The sequence below is a fragment of the Phaseolus vulgaris genome, chromosome 8 (genome assembly GCF_051622355.1).
Source record: "Phaseolus vulgaris cultivar YP4 chromosome 8, ASM5162235v1, whole genome shotgun sequence".
Taxonomy (NCBI): Eukaryota; Viridiplantae; Streptophyta; class Magnoliopsida; order Fabales; family Fabaceae; genus Phaseolus; species Phaseolus vulgaris.
The window spans coordinates 29,473,200-29,491,106 of record NC_143505.1 but is presented as its reverse complement, the minus strand read 5'-3'; positions in this window follow the sequence as shown (position 1 = coordinate 29,491,106).

The window sequence follows — 17,907 nt, the reverse complement described above, 5'->3', positions numbered from 1 at the left end:
CCCAATGCCTTGACCTTGGTAGCCATTTCCTCCTCCATCCTCTCCACCTGCCCATAGCACTGATCCTCCAAGTCCTTTTGAAGCTCTTCGGAAGCCTCGGCCATGTCTTGGAGATCCGTTACTTGAACTTGGAGAGACACCTCCCAGACGTAGAAATCAGCCTGGATTTCCATCGCCTCATCCAGTTGCCTGTCAGCCTCCTCTTTGGCCTCTTAGGCCAACTTCAGAGAGGCTTGATAGGCCTCATTTTGGCGTCCCAAAGCTTCCTTCTCCTCCTTCAGAGCGGCCACTTCTTCTTTCAGGGCCTAGAGGGCTTGTGTATTTGAAGCAACATTTTTAGCTTGGGCGCGTCAATCAAGGGCCACGGCCAAGAAGGCTCCCAAATAATAGGGCATTCCTTCTCTCCTGTCGGAGCCTTCTGGCATCAATCCTCCGTTGAAGCCCCTCATCAGATGCATGATTGGAGGAGGAATGGCAATAAGCTCCGGGACAACAGGAACGGGGGCAGGAATAGTAGGAACGGGGGCAGGAACAGCAGGAACGGGAGCAGGAACAGCAGAGACCTCTGCTGGTGGTGGAGGTGGAGCAGATTCGGCCCCATCGTCTTTTTCCTCTTGGACTATTATGGGTTGAGGAGAGGTGGCACTAGGGGGATTGTCCCTGAAGGACTCCCCTCCCTGTGGGGATGCTGTTGGTAGGATGGGAACCCTAGCAGCCCTTCTCCTCTTGAAGACTACCCCACCACCGGAGTCTTCGTCATCGGAGAGGACCTCCAACACCCTCTTCCCTTTGTCAAGGGGGGTTGGAGCATGTGATGAGGCCACAGCCAGTGGGACTGCGGCGATGGGTGGAGGTGAATTAGGTGTTTGGAGTGTTTGGGGGCTATGTGGAGGTGGTGAAGATGGGCCTAGTGGAGTTTCGGTGGTGGTTGGTGTTGGTGAGGGCAAGGATAGTGGGAGGTTTGGGTCAGCAGTCGGGGTGGTGGAGGCGCCAGCCTTTGTAGCACGAGCCTTCAATGCTTTTGCCAGGACCATCCTCCTAGATGAATCCATCACTGATCCTGCATTCAGTCAAACCAAAGAACAGAAGTTAAAGCCACACCAAGCCAAGCACAAGACGTCGGTTACACACAAAGCACAGAATGCCAATCCCACCACCAACGCAGTTATACAGATCCACAAGGCACGCAAGTAAATGAAATATAAAGAGTACAAACGAACACTTAGCAACGAGGGAAACATGTGGAGAAGGCCAGCAGTATAAGCATGATGCAATAAAGCACAGATAAGAAAGGAAGAACAAAAAAGCAACAAGGAACGAGCCTCCCTACCAAAATAGGTGGACAGGGTGTGCGCGTTGTACTCACACGCTATGAGCTTCAGCGTGTAAAAAACGATCTTCAGGCCAGCCAAGGCCTCACATACCCCCTATCAGCAGAGGACAGCTCATCCAGGGTCTTAGGCTTGAGCAGCTTGGGGTGCTCTGTCCAGTATAGGGGAAAGCCATCCAAGGCTGTGGGGTCCTGTTTGGCGCAGCACACCCTAAAGAATTTCCCTTTCCAGCCTTTGTATGAGTTCTGGAAGAGGGAGAGGATGATCCTGCCGGCGATCCCGGAAAAGCTCACCCAGAGGCTTTTCCCTTGTTTCTTCACCTCGAAGAAATGAAGAAAGACGTCCACAGAAGGGGGAACTCCCAGATATCCACAGAGAATTTGAAAGGCCCGGACGAAGGCCCAGCTATTAGGGTGTAGCTGGGCGGGGGCCGTGTTGATCTCCGTGAGGAGTTCCCTCTCGAAGGGTGTAAATGTAAGGCGCACACCAACGCGCTTGAATACTGTTTGGTACATGAAGAAAAAGGGTGTCCCACCCCTGGGCTTATCATCCACACAAACGGGTTCCCCGGGTGTGCCGTAGCGGACGGAGATGTGGGCATCGTGGGTGCGACAGAAGGCATTGAAGTTGTATAAATGAGGGTCACCCCGATGGTTCTCCACATCCTTGATGGTTGTCAAGGTGGTGCATTCGTTTAAGAGATCGTCAGAGGCCCATTTATAGAGGGCCTTGTAGTTGATCTTGGGGGAAGGATTGGACTTCGTTTTCGAACGCATCATGATGCGATTAAATAGCTGAAGAAAGAAGAAAGGAAAAGGGTTTTAACAAGCAAGGCCAAGGCAGAAAGGGGAAGAGAAACCCTAGAAAACGCCACCCACGCGAAGAAACCCAGAAGGAGGGAGAAGAGAGCGTAGAAGCACGATGAGCGAAAGAAATGTAGGAATACAGAAGCACAGACGGTCCCAGGCAGTTATATCGGAGAACATAAATCAAGAGAAAGAGCCATGGAGGTAGAAAAATCATACCTTTGAACATGTGGGTCTGTGGTTGTTGAGGAAGCGCAGAGGGAGCAACGATCGCTAGAACTTCAAAGAAAGAGAGATGAACAGTAGCGGACAATGCGAAAGAGTGAATAGAACAGTGTTTGAGGCGCGGGATTTCAAAGTCTTAAACGTTACACTTGGAACCCAAGAGGCGCTAATTTGGGACCGTGCGATTGAGCCACGTGTCGAGGGATTAAGTATCAACTTGAAGCCCAAGAGGCACCAAATCGTGACCGTGTGATTAGGCCACGTGTCAAGAGATTGAGAGTGTAACTCAAAGCGTCATTTTTCCCGCTCAGAGAATGTTACATCTTCAATACAGAGAAGGTCACATCAGCAGTACGGAGAGTGTCACATCAGTGGTAAGAAGGATGTCACGTCAGCTGACTAGAGAATGACACGTCACTAGGGTGCCACGTGTACGATGCGGGCAAAGCCTTAGTCTTTTCGCTGAAAACAAGTAATCAGCTCAAACCTGGGGGCTTGTGTACCGTCCCGCCCCCAGGCGTTGACCAAAGTCAAAGTCAGCGTCGGGGCCAAGGTCAACGTGTGGTGTGGCCATGCGAAGGGGTCAAAGAAAGGAAGTCAACAGAATAATTACACAAGGCGTTGCCGAGATAAGGCGTCGCCTAGACAAGGTGCCGCCAAGAAACGGCGTCGCTAAACAAGCCACCGGTAATGTCACTCCTCGATACCCATGGGTAGGAAAGACCATGGAGGGAGTGACGCCATGGAGGCTTCGAGCCCACCAAGCGCAGAAACAATGAGAAAGTAAAGAGAAAGGTGGCTTCAAGGCCATAGTACTAGCGCCAGTGGAGAGCAATCTGACTCGTGAAGTGCCCCTGTTGCCCCAGAGAGGCCGTTGGGATAGATACGACTCATGAGAGGGTCACGCCCAGGGGTAACCAGGTGCAGGGTACAAGAGGAAGGTAGATACGCACTCAAAGCGAGTGACTAGAGGTTTGGGGGCATGAGTTGGCACCCAAAAAGCCACCCCTTGCGCCAGATGCACTCCAAGGAAGGAGGACTCACGCGACGAAATAACCCCAAGTTGGATCACGGTGCTGTGAGGCCCTCCACGTGTAATAACAGCCAGGTCAGAACAGAAACATCCATTTTTCAGGTATAAGGTAATTAAAGCTATTTAAAGGTAATTAAAGTTTACGTTTCGAGCATTTTAAGGTACTTTAAATGCTTCAGGCGGTTTAAACGTCTTAAAGGCGCTGAACGTTACCTTAAATGCGCTTTAAGACGCTTTAAATGCTAAAGGCATTTAAATAGAACCGGGGATGTTGGAAATGGGGTTCGAACTTTTGGCAAACGTTCCCATAATACACTCTTGTTGTTTGCTCGAGTCTTGAGGCTACGCACAAGGGACTAGAGAAAGGTTGTTTGCTAGAGGGAGAAAAGATACACAATACACAGTTCTTTTTACCACCTTCAGAGCACCATCCACGGTGTTCCGATACGGAGGGGCAGAGTTTTGGAGTTTCTTGCTAGCTGACTTGAGCGTCGGAGTGCAAACGTCCGCTAGGGCGCCCATTTGTCCTTCTTTGCAGGATTTCACAGGTTGCCAGAGGGAAGGTGTCCTTAGCTGACGGGCAAGGTTGCGCACAAAGACGTATCCAGGTCAACCGGCCGGAACAATTAGTAATTCTGTTTTTCTGGTTTTGAGTATTTCTTGCTGTTTTAATTGTTGTTAATGCTTTGTGCTTGAGTCATTTTAATTTTTGAATCCATACATGTTTGGTCTAGTCATGTTTTTTCCTATAATGTCATCAATTCCTTGTAGTCCTTTTCTTGCTATCTTTGGTTAATTGCTTTTATTTGAGTACAAATTTTGGTTTCTGATTTTCTTGATCCTTTGGTGCATTTTCTTTTTAGTTTTGATTTCATGCTTGTGTATTAGATCTATACAAGTTCTTATACATCATTTCTATTGTGTCTTTGAAGTTTCTTTAATTATGTTTTTCATTTCAGTATAGGTTCCTCTGTTTTTCATTAAAACGTGCTGACTGTTTGGTTTATCAAAATTTCTGTGTTTACTGGAAAATTCTGAAATTCTGGAATTCAGTAGTTTGAGGTGTTACAAAAGAGTGAAAAAAATAAGTACATCAAAATTCAATATACAAAAAAAATGATAAATAAAATACGAACAGTGTGTAATTCTGCCAAAAAAAAATATGGTAATCTGGCAGTGATTTTGCAAACTTTATTACAATTAATTGGCGTACTGTTTTTGAGTGATTCCAGTGCCAATTTTTATATAACGTCTTGAATTTCTAGTGGTTAAAATTTCACATTCCATTTCGCTTTCTGCAGTTCCAGTTAAATTTTTTAAGTCACGCACGGTTTTTAACAAAAAAAAAAAAAAATTCCAGTAGCATTGTTTTTTTGTTTTCTTCATCTATTCTAGTACTATTCTTTAGGAGTCCTTTGTGTGCTATCCTTTCTTTGTGTGCCTTAATTTTCTTGCTTGTCTTTTAGTTCATATTCTTTTCTAGTTTTGTCATACCTTGCATTCTGTTTTGGTTTAGTTTTTCTTACTTGTCTTCTTTGTTTCTCTAAGTTTTGTGGTGACTTGTTCTTAAGTGAGTGTGGTTTGCTTTGACATTTTTCATTTGAAGCTCATCCAATCCACAAGAGAGGCTTGGTTAAGGAAAGAACACTTTTGTTGGAGTGGTTTGAGTACATTCTTTTGGCCTTTTCCAGCAAGCTACATCTTACTTTATTTTGCTAACAAGTTTCTTTAATTGTTTGTTTCTGTTTTTTCTGCTTTTATTATCATGGATACTTTTTCTAGCAGCAAATCTTGTAAACCTTGCTCACCTCAAAAGGCAGCTCTCATTGAAGATTTAAAAAATGTTAGACAATCAAATGCACAATATCTTGAGGTGTTGAGCCAAATGGAGACAAGGCTTCGAATTTTAGAAGTACAACGCATGGAGAAAAGATTGTCAAAACTTGAATTGAAGTACGAAAGATCTTCACATTCCAATCATGAAAGACATCATTCTCCTAGGCATTCTTCCAAAGATTTTTCCAATGCTCACGGCCAACATCATCATGGGCTTGTTTTAAAGAGTTTCAACACCTATGGGAGCTTTGAAAAAAAGGAAGAATGGAAAATACATAAACGTGAAGATAGAAGCCAACATGTGATATTGCCTTATGTTCAAAGTGTTAAAGTACCTAGCTTTAGTGGTAATAGTGATCCTAATGTGTATTTAGATTGGGAGGCTAAATGTGAACAAATTTTCAAAGCCTATGGGGTCTATGAAGACCAAAAGGTGAAAATAGCATTTTTAGAATTTTTAGATTTTGCCAAGAAATGGTGGCATAGCATTGTAATGGACATTGGATATCACAAGAGACCTCCCGTGGTTTCTTGGAATGATTTGAATGAGTGTATGCGCGCGAGGTTTGTTCCTCCTTATAGGAAGGAACATTTGTTGAAGTTCCAAAGGCTTCATCAAGGACATAGGATGGTAGATGAATATTTTCAAGAATTTGAAACATCTTTGATTAAAATGAATTTGCATGTTAATGAAGAATCAAAGATAAAATGGTTTGTAAGTGGTTTAAGAAGAGAAATTAAAGATATGGTAAAACTACATGAGTATACTTCTTTAAAGAAAGTGTTTCACTTAGCCATCACGGTAGAATCACACCTTTTGAAAACAATTTTCAAAAATACTCATGATGATAGTTTCTACAACTCTTCTAGGAAGGATGCAACCAAAGTTTTTACTCAAAATTCTCCTTCAAATTTTTCCAAAGAAACCACTTCTTCCCAAAAAGTTTCTACCCAAAATCCTTCTACCCCTAAGTCATCCACCAAAACATTAAAAACCAAATGTTTTAAATGTTTAAGTTTTGAGCATATAGCTGCCAGTTGTCCAAATAAACAACCAACAAAGTTAAATGAGGTAAAACAAGACCAACTTACCATAAACAACAAAAGCGAAAATGAAAGAGAAAGAGAAGGACAAGATAAATTAGGCCTCATCCCTTTACCTCCAAGGTGTTTTCCTTCCTTATCTTTTTCATTACCCAAGGTTCCTACTTATACACCATATTGGATAAAGAATGTTAAGGATGATTTTTTCATACCTTCTAGTTTTCCAAATAATATCATTTCTAAACAATCTTTTCCAACATGGTCTGTGTATAGAACATCTTTTTCTGAACTCCCAACATTTCAACGTGCCAAGTCATGTTTGCCTATTTCTTCTTGTATTCTCTTATCTAATAGCAAACTGACTTTGTTTTATGCAGGAGTACTGATTTCGTGGACGAATTCTTTCCAACTTGGGGAGTATGATGAGAATCAAAAAGATGTTATCAATAGAAGAAATGGACAAGGGCCAAAGCATTTAAAGTTCTTCTTATTAGTCTTTGCAAAAGATGAGGCCCAAGCCCAAAGCCCAAGCCCAAGAAGGCCCAAGCCCAAGAAGCCCAAGTCCAAACCATAAGGGGCAAGGCCAAGCATTAAATAAAAGAGCATCATTTGAATTACTCTTGTATAGTTGTAGGAGGTGTGGATATTAAATAAAGGAGTGTGAATATGTAAAAGAAAGTCACATTGTCCTTGTGACTTAGGAGAGTAGGTGTAGGTGTAGTTTTTAGGAGGTGTCATAGTAGAAAAAGGTCACACCTCCCATGTGACTTTTTTTGGTGGGAATTTCAAATGAGTTTCATTTGAATTTTCCCACCTATTTTTCAGCACCCTCACATTATAAATAGAGGTGTGGCCTCTTGTAAAATTCAGAATTGGAAATTGGATATAGAGAAACTCTACTCAAATTGAGAGAGAATTGTGAGTCTTGGTTTCTCCTTCTTCCATAGCCTTATCTTGTGTGCCAATGGAGAGCTTCAAGTGGCGGCTTCTCTTCACTTATCTTGGACAAGGACTCCAAGTGGCGTGATGCAATTCCAAATTCTCATTCCAGCCGAGCTTCACTCCATAAGTGTCATTCCTTTCATCTTCTTTTGCAATTTCATTCGGTAGTTAGCTTCTCCTTAGTGTTCTTCATCTTTTCAACCGATTGGTTTTGTATTCCTTGTGCTGTTCTTCATTTTCTGTTCGGTACCTTCCTGTTCTTAATTCAATTGTGTTTAATATCTTGTTATATGAATGTTCACAAGGAGATAACACTCTTATTGAGTTTGGATCATCATTTTGGAAGGCTATGTCTCCATTGATGACTCCTTAAGCTTCCTTGATTCCATTTCTGTTTTCAGCTTGTTGTTTTGTTGATGTAATTTCGTTTTTTCATTGTTAAGCACTCTTTGATCCTTGAATTGTTGTTTTCATTCTCATATAATGTTGTGTTCAAGAGTTTAAAAGTGTCTATGTTCAATCCAACGCATAAGACATGGTCTATAAGCTTAGAATTAGGAGCCCTCCACTAGCTTCCCATCAACTATGCGCTTGCATGGGTTCAGCTCGGAGAAGTCTGTTGTAGGGTGGACGATGGTTGCTTGCTCTAAGGTGGTCTCGAACCCAACGATGTATGATTGGGTTTCATTATCCTTGATAGAATCAACCAACTTGGAGAATTCCTTCTCATTGCTTGTCATCGCCTCTTCCTTTTCTTTCTTTAAGACTTCGATCTCATTGGAGAGTTTGTTCTTCTCCTCGGCCAAGACAAGCCCTTTTAAGGTCTTGTTGGCAAGCTCTAAACCCAAACGGCCAACCTCGACACTAAGGCGCTTAACCTTTTCTAGAGCTTGCAATTTGTTGGACTCTCTTGACTTCATCTTTTTTCTGATCCCTCGCCTTAACACTCGCTACACATGCCAGGGCAAACGCCTGTGCGATGAGCTTTTTGGAATCTGGGAGGAGTAGATCTTCATCATGAACCATTAGCCTCAACCTATCCTCATCTAGCAAGAAGCATGACTCGCCATGTGCAGAGATGTCGAAGTTGGGATCCTATAAACTTTTCCCTTTCGAGTTCTCCACAACCTCGAATTCCTGGACGCTTAAGATAGTTTGATCAGGAGCTCGGCCATCTGAATATGAGTGCTCGAAGGGGTGAGTTGTTTCTAATATGAAGTTTTTACAAAAGGATTGAAAAAGGGTGAGTAGACCTCGCCCGGGAATGCCATTTAAAGAGGCCGAGAATTGCCAACCAAATTGTTTGAATTCAAAGAAATAGAAGAAAACTTTCATAATTGGAGAAATGCCGAGCTAGGATCATAAAATGATGAAACCTCGAATGAACGCCTAATTGTTCGGATGCAGCTAGGCGGGACCCACATCTAGTTTGGTTAAACAATTCTTTTTCAAAAATTGATAGGGGGGACACAATAAGACTTTAGTGAAAAAGGTAGCATAGAAAAAGCAGAATGACCCATCTGGGTCCGACGACTCATCACTACATATCGGCTTGCCCTTTCTACATACCACAACTTTCACTAAACTCTCATCTTTTTTGCTTAGATCACCCCCCAATTCCCTTAACTCTCTAACATTTACACGAGTAGTATAAACGGAGGTTTCCTTAAGCAATTCTTTTTTGGCCCAAGGGTGAGCAGAGCTATAATCCATCTCTAAAAGCAATTAAGGCATGAAAAAGCAATGAAAATATGAAGAACAGATAAGCCTCTTGGCCTTCCCTTGCTCGGTTGTACTGGTCGGACGTGCTTGGGGCCCGACCCGATCACTTAAATGTGTTATCTTGGTTGGTCGGGTCAATACGGGGGAAATACTTTGCTTGATCTAAAATAAATGGTAAGCTCAATGAAACATCAAGAGGTTGATCCAAACAACTGGCAGCTCATGTTAAAAAGATAATTAAGGTAAAAATAACAAAAGGAATAACTGAATTAGTTTAGTACATATATCATTCTAAAAATCAGTAAATAGCTAGAGATAATGTTTTGCTTGTAACCATAAAATAAAGGGAAATATTAATAGGATACCTTTATGTTTGTTAAAATCCTGAAGGGAAGTCTATGAATACTATAAAAAGGGCTTAAGACCCTGAGCAAAGGTAAGTTGAAATTTGGAGAGACTACACTTATACAGTTGTATCGACCAAGTAGTCGGGAGTGATGACGTGGCAGCAAGCGATAATATAGGCGTGTTGAACGGAACACCTGGCTAACAAAAGGGAAGGGCATCGGGAAGTCTGTGTAGTCGCCAATCGTTAAGTTGGCGTGCTTCGATCTCTAGCGTATCTAAACCGGCGGTCATCAGGCTTGTGTCGTAGTCGCCGTATGTGAGCTTAGGCGACCAAGTGGTCAGAGATCGCCGAGAGGGGACATCGCCGAAAGATCAAGAAAGCTTGTTCAAGGCCTTCAAGAGGCACGAGTACGAAGGATGAAGTTATCAGATGATCATTCCCTAGCCAGAGGTTGAGGCCAGGGAACAGTTTACTAGAACATGCACGATGAGCAAGTAATGCAGATCGTGATAGCGGCAGGCGAGACCACTGAGAAGGTGTGCATGGTGACACCCCGTACTCGCCATTAGAAGAGATCGCGCTCCAAGGCAGCTATGCACCGAGTTGGTCCTCACCTGAGTAACTTAGTCAAACAGCCTGAAGAGTAGAAGTGGCGCTCAAGCAGAAGATGTTCCAGATGGTGACACGTGTACAGCTGGATGCGAGCCACGTGTCCAGAGGTGTAACCATCAGGTGTGAGAAAACGCACAGGTATATAAGGAACTCTTAATAGATTATGAGGTACGCGCGTTTAGAACACTTCTTTACGCTTTGAGAACACTTGAGTACGCTGAGAGAGTTTTTGCACGGTTCCTTAAGTTTCTAGCTTTTCTCTCTTAGAGTTTTGGTGATTCCGTCACTGACTTGAGCGTCGGAGCGCGATCGGCCCCAGCGGCTCCACTCTGTCTTTTGCAGGTTCTTAAGGAGAATCGAGGTGTGAAGGACAGAAGCTAGCGTGGTGGAAAGCCGATCCAGAGGAAGATACCTTTGACGTGGCAAGACTCTTGCGCTCTGGTCAACCGACAGGATCATCAGGCGCCCACCGTGGGGCCGTGTAAAACCTGTCCCCATCCACAGCGTGAGTTCTTGAAGTTTCTGTAGTTTCTGTGTGGTTGTGTGCTGGTGCAACCATTTTCCACCGTTCGTTCTTGCTTTTGTTCGGTGATTTCGAGTTTTCCACCATTCGTTCGAGCTTTTGATCGAATTCTTGAAGTTTGTTGCTGTTTGCGCGGTTTTCAATCGGTTGATTCGGAGCTTTTTCCGTTCGTTTGCGTTTCTGGTTGGTGAATCGGGAGTTTGCGGGAGGAGCGGTAGGTTCGTGGTGAGATTGCAAGTTTCTGTGAAGGTTTCGACGTCCGAATCTATCGGCGTGCTGTTGTGGTTACGTTTTTGGATGTTCTTGGGAGTTTGGGAGTTTGTGACCGCTTGATTGCTAGATCGATTGTTTGCTGGAAAAGGTTTTGTTCGTTGAAGTTTGGCTTGCTGAGTTTTCATGAAAAAGATGAGAAGCAACCGTTCAAGTCTCGTTGTGCCAGTTGCTACAGAAGGCGCCATGACCATGGCGCAGATGATGGAGATCATGCGTGCGCTGCAGGCGAATGTGGAGGCGTCGCGCGTAGAGCAAGCGAAGATGCCTGAAGACCTGGTCACCTCTCAGGCCAGGAATGAAGAGCTCAACAAAGTGACTAAGGAGTTGCGTCAAGCTCTTTAGGAGCAGAGAGGACGCCCAGTTGTTGAAGAGGTCGCGTCGTCGTCGCCACCGCGCGTTTTCCCTATGCCGTTTGCTCAGGCGATCACAGACACGCTTATCCCTGCGAGCGTAGTACCTGTGAAAGCTTCTTTCACCGGCGTGGAGGACCCTGAGGCACATCTCACCACGTTCCACACGCAGATGATGCTGTCAGGAGGCTCGAATGCTGTATATTGCAAGATGTTTGTGAGCACGCTCCAGGGAACAGCGCTGGAATGGTTTGTGAGCTTGCCTACAGGTCACATAACCAATTTCCAGCAGTTTTCGAAGCTTTTCGTCGAGCAGTACATTGTGAACAAGGCGCCACCTAGGGTGTCTTATGACCTGTTCGACACAAGCAATAGCAGGGAGAGTCCCTCAGGGACTATTTGAATCGTTTTGGAGCACAGATGGTCCGCTCGCCTGCTAAAGACGAGGAGATGTTGGTATACGCCTTCGAAAAGGGCGTGCTGCCGGGACCTTTCTGTGAGGCGCTGATTAGGGCTCACCCCGCCACGTTTGCTGAAGTTAGGCGACGAGAGTGAGGTCGCCGAGAAGAGAGGGAGCGTGGCCCCTGCTAGGCCACGTGCCCAGACTAGAATCCAACCGCAGAGGGTGCTGGAGACGATGGCGGCCAAGAAGGATCAGAGGACTCGCCATCCTTATGATCCGAGGAAGAACAAGGGAAGGGGCCCATGACGCCCAGGGAGTATAATCGCCCACCAAAGTACAAGTTTGTCATGGGGTTGGCGGATCTGATCGCCATTCCCAACATAGCAGCCAGGCTTAAGGCGCCTAAGAAAGTGGGCGACAAGGTGGTAGGACCAAAACCAAACGCCTGGTGTGAGTTCCACCAGAGTTTTGGTCACACAGTGGATTCGTGTTTGGCCCTGGGATACCAGCTCGACGATCTGGTCAAGAGCGGGTTTTTGAACGATTACCTGCTGGACAAGAGGACGGGAGGTGCGTCGAGCTCCCAGCCGGCGGGTGGAGAGGCTCAGCAGCATGAGATGCCCACTCATGGCGAGATCCACACCATCGCTGGAGGATTCTCGGGTGGTGGATGCACTGCGTCACAGAGGAAGAAATACGCAAGGTCTGTGATGACGATGGATATGTTCGAGGATCACTCGCCAGATGTGGACATCATGTTCACAAAGGAGGATCTTAGGGACGTTGTGCCTCACGACAACGATCCCATAGTTATCTCGCTTGTCACGGCGGGAAGGAAGGTCCACCGGGTACTGGTGGACCAAGGAAGCTCGACGGATGTAATGTTCTGGCCGACTTTCACACAGTTGCAACTACCCCTTGACCAGCTAAGACCCTATGGAGGGTGTTTGTATGGTTTCGCTGGCGATCAGGTGGAGGTCAGGGGGTACATCGAGCTAAGAACAACGTTCACGAATGAGGTGGCCTCGAGGACGGAGAAAATCAAGTACCTCGTTGTGAATGCCCCCTCAGCATATAACATTTTGTTGGGAAGACCAACCCTCAACAGAATAGGAGTTGTGCCCTCAACTAGGCACATGAAGGTTAAGTTACCATCGATGGAGGGGGTGGTGATCACCATCAGATCTGACCAGAAGGAGGCGAAGAAATGCTATGAGAATAGCCTCAAGAATAAGAGGTCAGTAAGTTACATCACCACGACGCCGCCTTCTGGTGTGAAGCCCAGGCCAACAGAATGGCGAGTTGTTGATGCGGCGATGGAAGTGGCCGCTGGAGGCGATGTCGCATGTCGGAAGCTGAGGTTGAGGGAGAGAGCGCCGGACGGGAGGAAGAAGCGAGGAACCTCCCAGAGGAAGCGAGGGAATTGGGAATCGCCAGGGCGGTGATCGCCAAGGAAGACAGACCCAAACCCGTCGAGGAGTGGCTCGAAAGGGAGATCGGGGGAAAGGTCTTCAAGCTGGGAAGATCTTTGGAGGCTGAGCTCCAAGACCAGATCGCCAAGGTCATAGAACGGCATCTGGATGCTTTTGCATGGTCTGCTTCAGACATGTCGGGAATTGACCCCGATTTCTTGTGTCACCATTTGGCAATGGACACACAAGTCAGACCAGTGCGGCAGAGAAGAAGGAAGTTTAACGAGGAGAGGAGGCAGGCGATCAGGGATGAAACACAGAAGCTCCTCGCCGCAGGCCATATCAGGGAGGTCCAGTACCCTGAGTGGTTGGCTAATGTAGTACTGGTGAAGAAGAGCAATGGGAAGTGGCGCATGTGCGTCGACTTCACTGACCTGAACAAGGCTTGCCCAAAGGATTCGTATCCTTTGCCAAGCATAGATGCCCTGGTCGATAGTGCAGCAGGGTGCAAGTTCCTGAGTTTTCTGGACGCCTTCTCGGGGTATAATCAGATAAAGATGCATCCTATGGATGAAGAGAAAACTGCCTTCATGACCGAGAGGTCGTGCTATTGTTACAAGGTGATGCCCTTTGGGTTGAAGAATGCAGGGGCCACGTACCAAAGATTGATGGATAAGGTACTTGCACCAATGTTGGGAAGGAATGTGCAAGCGTACGTAGATGGTATGGTCGTGACCTCGCGAGCAAGCACGTCTCGGATCTGGAGGAGTTGTTCACCACAATCGCCAAGTTCAGATTGAAGCTGAACCCCGAGAAGTGCATTTTTTGCGTGGAGGCAGGGAAGTTTTTGGGATTCCTCTTAACTGAAAGAGGAATAGAGGCAAATCCTGATAAGTGTGCTGCCATATTGGCGATGAGGAGCCCGGCTACAGTGAAGGAGGTGCCGCAACTTACAGGTCGGATGGCCGCCCTGTCTCGTTTTGTATCAGCTAGCGGAGAGAAAGGCCATCCGTACTTCCAATGTTTAAGGCGAAACAACAAGTTTGTCTGGTCGAAGGAGTGTGAAGAAGACTTCGTGAAGCTTAAAGAGTACTTAGCGAGCCCGTCGGTTTTGTGCAAACCCTTAGTAGGAACCCCTCTCAGGTTGTATTTTGCTGTGACTGAGAGGGCGGTGAGTGCGGTGCTCGCCCAAGATCAAGACCAAGCTCAGCAGCCTATTTATTTCGTCAGCAAAGTGTTGCAAGGCCCGGAGGTAAGGTATCAGGCCTTGGAGAAAGCTGCACTGGCGGTAGTATTTTCGGCGAGGAGGTTGCGCCACTATTTTCACAGTTTTACAGTGCTGGTGATGACCGACTTGCCCATCCAGAAAGTCCTAAAGAAGCCTGATGTAGCTGAGAGAATGGTGAAGTGGGCGGTAGAGCTGTCGGAGTTCGACATCAAGTATGAGCCCCGAGGTCCGATCAAGGGGCAGATTTTCGCTGAATTTGTGGTCGAGCTCTCGTCAGAAGCAGCACGAGTTGAAGGGGATGATTTTCGCTGGGTGCTCTCGGTGGACGGATCGTCAAACCAGCAGGGTAGCGGTGCTGGAGTCATTCTAGAAGGGCCCAACGGCGTGCTAATAGAACAGTCCCTGAGGTTTGCCTTCAAAGCCAGCAACAATCAAGTAGAGTATGAAGCGTTGATCGCCGGAATCTTGCTGGCCAAGGAGATGGGGGCTAGGGTGCTGATGGCTAAGAGTGACTCGTTATTAGTCACGGGACAAGTAACAGGCGAGTTCCAGGCCAAGGATCCACAAATGGCGGCTTACTTGGAGTATGTGTAGGAGTTGAAGAGTTCCTTTGTCTCATTTGAAGTGGTGCATGTGCCCAGAGAGCAGAATGCCCGAGCAGACTTGCTAGCTAAGCTCGCCAGTTCGGGCAAGGGGGGTAGGCAGAGGACAGTGATCCAAGAAACTCTGAAGACGCCTAGAGCATTTGTGGCAGACCACCTGGTTCTTCAGATAAGCAAGTCGACTGAGAAAGCGGCGAGGAGTCACAGGTCCTTGACTCAGGAGACCTTGAGGTCGCCGAGAATAAGAGCATGTCGGGGGGAGAGGTTGAACATGATGCAGGTCTGTGCCACGCATGAGCCAGACACATGGATAACCCAGTACCAGCGCTGCCTGGCAGATGGCCTTCTCCCGCTGGATCCGACAGAGGCTAGGAAGATAAAGAAGAACTCCAGCAAGTTCACCATGATAGATGGCGAGCTGTATAGGTTTGGGTTTACACACCCACTCCTAGAGTGTGTGCACGGAGAAAAATGCACTAGAATCTTGGCCGAGCTCCATGAAGGGATATGTGGAAGTCACGTCGAGGGTCGAGCCCTAGCTGCAAGAACTCTCCGTGCAGGTTATTACTCGCCAACGATGAGGGAGGACTGTAAGAAGTATGCCCAGTGTTGCAAGCAATGTCAGCAGCACGCCGATTGGCACAAGGCACCTCCGGAGGAGTTAAAGTCAATTTACAGCCCTTGGCCGTTTCATACGTGGGGAATTGACATTCTGGGACCTTTCCCATTGGCGATCAGGCAGATGAAGTACTTGGTGGTGGCGATTGAATACTTCACCAAGTGGATCGAAGCAGAACCAATAGCCCAGATCACCGCACACAAGATTGAGAGCTTTGTTTTGAAGAACATCGTGTGCAGGTTTGGTGTGCCTAAGCGCCTGGTGTCAGACAATGGGACTCAGTTTGCATGTCACCTACTGAAGAAGCTGTGCGAAGAAGTGGGAATTCAGCAGGTGTTTGCATCCGTCGAGCACCCTCAGACAAATGGCCAAGTAGAGTCCGCCAATCGGGTGTTGCTAAGAGGCTTGAAGAAAAGGCTAGAGAAAGCCAAGGGATCGTGGGCTGAAGAGGTACCCCGCATAGTTTGGGCGTATCACACCACCGAGCAGTCAGGAACCCACGAGACCCCGTTCAGCTTGGTCTATGGATGTGATGCAATGATTCCAGTGGAATCCAGGAGAGCTCGCCGAGATTCCAGAACTTTGTGGCGGAAGACTCGAACGAAGAAAGAAGGTTGAATCTGGATTTACTGGATGAGGTCAGGGAGGAGGCAAGGGTAAAGGCTGAGGCAGTGAAAAGGAGGATTGAACGAAGGTATAACTCGAAGGTGATGCCAAGGCAGTTTAGAGAGGGTGACCTGGTGATGAGGAAGGCCCTCTAGTACGAGATGGAAAACAAGTTATCGCTTAAGTGGACAGGACCGTTCAGAATAATCGAGGCGCTCAGGAACGGCGCCTACCGCTTAGAGACATTGGAAGGAGGGGCGATTCCTCGCACTTGGAACGCCACACACCTCAAGTTATATTACAGTTAAAGCTTTGTAAGTAAAAACGAACATGAAGAGATTTGCAAGCTTTCTGTTAAAACAGTTTGAAGGGGGCACTCTTTTTTCCCTAAGGAGGGTTTTTAATGAGGCCACCCAATAAAGAAGAGTTTTCAAAGAGTTTAAAGTTTCTAAGATTGCATGCTTGTTGTTTCGAAAGTTTTAGAAAAAAGACCTTATCACTCATACGTGATTCAAGGCAAGTTTAAAGTTATGCTGCATGCTTTCTAAGAAAAAGTTTTAAAGTCCTCATCGTCTTTCGGCGATCGGAGGCACCATCGATGACTAAAGACCTCAGCGCTCTCGTGCGTTTGGAGGCAAGAAAAGAAAAAGACCTCCTCGACCTCGAGCGAGTGCAGGCGAGAAAGAGTAAAAGACCTCCTCGCCCTCGAGTGAGTGCAGGCGAGAAAGAGAAAAAGTCCTCAGTGCATCCAGGGGGGAGGAGATGTACACCCTGGGCAAGTTGAGGCACCAGATAAAGTCCTTCTCGCCGTCGAGCGAGTTCAGGCCAGATAAAGTCCTTCTCGCCGTCGAGCGAGTTCAGGCGAGAAAAAGTCCTTCTCACCTCAGAGTGAGTTCAGGCAAGATGAACTGAAAAGTCAGGGGTGTTCGTGACCTTAAACGGCGGGAAGGGAAGGAAAACGCCTTTCCCCCTTTTTAGTGATGTACCGCCCTGGTGGTCGGGTGCGATGACGTGGCACCCTGCTACAGTGTAGGCGTGTTGACAAGGCGCCAGGTTTGCAGTTGGGAAGGAAGTCGGGAGGCACGTGTAGTCGCCGATTGTTAAGTTGGCGTGTTCCGATCTCCAGTGTACCAGAATAGGCGATCGCCAGGTTGAAGATGAAGTCGCCAGATGTAGACTCAGGCGACCAGGCAGTCGGAGATCGCCAGAATGATCACATCGCCGAAGATGAAGGAGAAGCAGATTATGAAGGCGGCCGGCGAGACCACAGGGAAGGTGTATGAAGGCCCTAACTCGCCAGTTTCAGTAGAGATCGCACTCCTGAGTTAGCTATGCGCTGGGCAGTACCACGCATAGGTAACTTAGCCAAAATGAGAATAGAAGCAGCGCCAAGTCAGGGAGCCTCCAGATGATGGCACGTGTACGGTTGGATACGAGCCACGTGTTCAAGTCTGTAACTGCCAGGAGAGAGAAAATCACCAGGTATATAAGAGTTCTTAACAGATTTCCTAAGGTACGCGCGTTCAGTTCATACACTTTACGCTTGCGAGTGACAGAGCTGTTTTGTGAGAGAGAGTTTGCACGGTTCCAGTTCTTAGTATTTGGTGATACCGTCACTGACTTGAGCGTCGGAGTGCGATCGGCCGCAGCGGCGCCGTGTCGTTTCTTTGCAGGTTCTTGAGATAGATCCAGAGAAGGAACGGAAGTGAGAAGCGGCGCGCACGTCGATCCTTTGACGAGGCATTCTCCCGCGCTCCGGTCAACAGGCAGGATCATCAGGCGCCCACCGTGGGGCCGTGTAAAGCGTGCTCCCATCCACAGCGTGAGTTCGTGGAAGTTTTCGAGGTTTTCTGCGCGGTTGTGTGCTGGTGCAACCGTCGTTGGCAGTTTCTTTGAGTTTCGTTCGGTGAGTTTGTGTTTTGTGCCGTTTGTTTGTCTTTCAATCGGTGGAGTGAGGTCTTTTGTTGCTTGCGCGCAATCTGTCTGGTGGA